The 4,196-nt window shown below is 33.8% G+C and overlaps 1 long non-coding RNA gene and 1 pseudogene across 1 annotated transcript; one reads left to right on the top strand and one right to left on the bottom strand.

Annotated features, from left to right (window-relative positions):
- Nucleotides 1–466: 466 nt before the first annotated feature.
- Nucleotides 467–1,599, top strand: LOC108363091 (uncharacterized; annotated as a pseudogene).
- An 88-nt stretch (nt 1,600–1,687) lies between these two features.
- On the bottom strand, nt 1,688–2,950 carry LOC108363092 (uncharacterized). Its single transcript, XR_001847559.1, has 3 exons — nt 2,836–2,950; nt 2,351–2,781; nt 1,688–2,272 (listed from the first exon to the last, which is right to left on the bottom strand). It is a non-coding gene; the product is annotated as an uncharacterized LOC108363092 (long non-coding RNA).
- Nucleotides 2,951–4,196: the final 1,246 nt, after the last annotated feature.

Below are 4,196 nucleotides of genomic sequence, written 5' to 3'. Positions count from 1 at the left end.
TCGTTCATCCTACCTTTCTCTTTCATCCTTTGAATGAGTTTATTAACAAAGAAATAAAAAGGGTGAGAAAATACCTTTCCAACGATATCTCACAAGTCTAAATCGGGAGAGTTTAGGCTCAGTTATTCAAGTATTCCTTATACCAATCTTTGAAAAAAGTTAAAAACAGCATCAAAAATCTTATTATTACGATTTCGTTCAAAATTTTTTTTCAATTTTTTAAATATATTTTTATGCAATTTTTTTAAGCTTAAACCGTTTTGTCATTTGAGGGGATTTTTTCAAAAAAAAAATCTTTAAGAAACTATTTTTATTCATAAAAAGCTCCATCTTTGGAGGTATTTTCAAATCGGTCCAGCTCACTTAAATCTTAATCAGGGCTGTCATGGAATCCAATTGTTGTCGGAATTGGATATGAAAACGACAAAAAAATTATTTTGGTGTCATGAAATCCAATGTTATCGGTTTTATGTTCAAATCGGAATTAGTGTCGATTTTAGGTGTCACAGAAATCAATAATATCGATTTTGCTATCGGAAACAAACCAAGCAGCTAACAGCTCTTGGATTTCATTTGTTTATTAGTTTTTCTTACTTCCAGTTAGACATTTTATAAAAATGTGAGTAAAAGAAGGTTTATTTTATAAAAATAATAATTAATGTATTCATATTTTTATTCATAACTAGGGGAAAGCATAAAAATGCAACTCAAAACAGCATTATCGTGGAATTTATGGAGAAATATCCAGATATTGCGAGAGGCTTTACAAAGCGGGATAAACCAACTGTTGATGCCCTTTGGCAACAGTTTAGTTGAGTCGCTGAACAGTGCAGGTCCACCACAAAAGGATACCAATGGATGGAAAAAGGTAAAGCATAATTGGTGCTATAAATTAAATCGTGCCTTAAACTTACACTGTTTTTTATATACATATGTATAGACGTGGACGGAGTAGAAAAGTGACATAAAAAGAAAGCTCGCACAAAACAAAAGCGAGTCTCGAGCAACTGGTGGAGGACCCTTTTCTAAGCACCAACTAACGCAAACGGAAGAGACAATAGTGCGCATATGTGGCATTGCACAGTCTGTGGTTGGTGTGGCTGGCAATGCAGTTGGCCTCAGCGAAGATTTAGTTTGTGCAAGTGAGGATGAAATGCCATCAACATCATCGAAGCGGCCAATGTCTCCAGTCAGCAGCACTCCTAAAAGACAAAGGACAGATAGTACTGGGAAGCGTTTGAAACAATTTCTCGATGAAGACAACGAGAGAAAGCTCGAAATAAATGAAAAATTGAACGAGCTAATTAAGATTGAAAAAGAAAACGACAGTAGCCTCAGACGAGTGTATAGAGCCATAAAAAAAAGCAACGAATCTGTCGCGAATGCAGTAATTGAGCTCAAGGATGAATTTGTCCGTATTAATACAGGTGTTTTGCGAGCGATACAGGAAAAAAACGAAATAAAAGAAAAGCAACTCGAGCTCGAACTCCTAAAGTTTGATTACGAAAAACAGAAAGAAAAGTAATTTCCCTTTTAAAAAATGTCAAAAAAGTGTTGGTTGTGGTCGTTATAGTACCTAAAAATGTGCCTTATTTTATTGTTATAAATAGTTATATAAGTTCTAGAAAAATGTATTTACTTATTAAATGAATTTTTGTTTTGTTTTAATGAATATATATGCGTGTTTTTTAAATAAATAAATATGTGTTTTTTATTTTTTAATAAATAAATATTTGAATTTTTATTCAGTTGGTTTGCTATAAACTGTTGGCTATTTCATCCCTCATCCTTTTACCTTCACTTTGCAGTGTTGCGTTCGGTGGAGATTCAACATTTTCATCAGTATCATTTGATGGTAAAGTAATACTGTCGTCGTTATATTCCACGTTGTAGTTTCTGCAGATATTGTGCAGCGCACAGCAAACATTTATAATTTTCACCACTTTTTCTGGCCGATAGTGCAAGGTGATCAATAAGCAGCGAAATCGGCTTTTCAGCACTCCTATTGTTCGCTCCACAATATTTCGAGCGATGAATGGGCCAAATTGAACTTATATTCTTTGGAGTTGTAGCGTGGATCTCTGTATGGTGTTAATAAAAAAGGTTCTATGCCATATCCACAATCTCCTAACAACTTTGATGTCCGGTCAACTGACTCATACTTCTTGAGGAAATATTGTCTGCCGCTACTAACGTTCCATACGAATGAGTCATGGCTAGAGCCGGGATAGCGTGCATCGACCGCTCGAATTTTCATGTGACCATCACAAATCTAAATAAAAATGTACATACATATATATAAATCAGTTTTACAAGGCAATGTACGAGTAAAATGAAGATTCATTATTACTTGCAATCATGGCGTTCATACTGAAATATCAATTTCGATTATAAAATAAATGTTCGTCAATACTCGGCTTGATGATTTTTATGTGTGTCCCGTCGATGCAACCAATTATTGAGGGAATTTTGTACTTTAAGTAAAAATAGTCTCTTGATCTGCGTTTTTCGGTGCCGTCCATTTCTAGTTTCACCCACTGAGGGCAAATGAACCGCTCCATAACCTTAAGCACATCATCTAAAATCGTTGACACCGTGCTTCTAGCTACACTTATGCTAGAGTCGTTCCCGACTGATCTTTGATAGGATCCTTCAGCTAAAAATCGCAACGAAGGTGCTAACTGCAGCACTGGTGGAACTTTCGAACGTGTCAAGTGCCCTTCAATGGTGTCAAGCACCATTCGGAAAGCCTCTTTGTTTAGGCGATAATATGCTATGAAACTGCAAATACGCTATAAATATTTATAAACGCACATTAAAAAACAATCTACTTACGCTGTCTCAGGCAGCTCAAGTGGATTGCTGCAATCTCTCAAAATTTTTCTTTTAACTTTCTCGGAACTTTCTTCTTCCAATAAGAGAAATGCGACAACTGCGGATGTCATTTTGCGCTCACTTATTATTTTTTTTAATTAATGAAAACAATTCAATTTTATAAAATTGTGTCAAAAAAATATACATTCAAATTATCGCTATACACACAAATGTGCAAGACAGCTGATTCGAACATCGGTTTTGTTTATGTTCGAAAAGAGCAAAACCAATCCGGTTTCATGACACCAAATGAAACCAAAATTGGTTTGTAATTCCGACAAAATGCAAAACCGACTTGGATTCCATGACAGCCCTGAATATTTTTTCCAAATATTTGGGTGGACGTCCTAAAATATAATAGGTTTTATAATTCCATTGGAAAAACAGTACCAATTTTTTTTTTTGTATGGGGAGTGATGCAGTCTAAAGTACATACTTATTTATATTAAATTGAAATAAGAAAATGTCTTAAGGGTTAAAATAAATAACAATTTTATAAAACAGTTTTTATACATACATATGTATGTATTTAGGTATTTGGATTTTACTTAAAATTCGGTATGTACATACATGCATATTTAATTAAGCTTGAAATTGTACTTCCTCACTCTTGTACCTCACTTCATTGACTGACTTCAACTTCGCTGCAAATTGAACAAAGCAAAAGATGATTTTTATGCCAGTTAGGAATATTAGTCCCGGGATTCCGGGATCCCTGTTCCCGGCCTTTTTAAGGTCCCAAAAATCCTGGGATTCGTGGCACATAATCCCGGGATTTGTAATTTGCACTGACGGCAATAATTGAAACTTTTTTTCTTGACTGGTATTGGCTATATTTCGTTTTTTATTTAATAGTTAATATTTTTTATGCATTTTTAGCTCATTATATATACAACACCACGCGATAGTAAATTTTTAAAACAAATATCAATATATATCGAACGCATGGGCCAAATATAGTAAAATTGCGTCATTAGTTTTTCACTCTGACGTCACTAATTCAAAATTGATTTAACAAATTCAGAGAAATGTGCTTACAGAAAAAGTATGGTTATAAAATTAAAGAGGAAATCCTGCAGAATTGAAACGGATTCAAGTTTTTGGTGCAGAAGGACTGGTAAGTATTGAAAAAGTCCTTTTAAAATTTTATCCTTGAAAATTCGCAACATTTGTTTTTGAAAAAATTATATGTTAAGGACTTATATAAACTCGATAACAACCTCGAATTTCACCCTTCTAACTTTATAAGCTTAAAAAAGTACCTATTCGTCATTGTGAATCCAAAATTTTTTTTTAGATGCTAAAGAAATTTCCTCTTGTAT

This window comes from Rhagoletis zephyria, unplaced genomic scaffold (genome assembly GCF_001687245.7).
Source record: "Rhagoletis zephyria isolate East Lansing unplaced genomic scaffold, Rhagoletis_zephyria_1.1 Rzeph_scaffold_01185, whole genome shotgun sequence".
Taxonomy (NCBI): Eukaryota; Metazoa; Arthropoda; class Insecta; order Diptera; family Tephritidae; genus Rhagoletis; species Rhagoletis zephyria.
The sequence above is the reverse complement of the archived record's forward strand: the minus strand, read 5'-3'. Positions and strand labels throughout refer to the sequence as shown.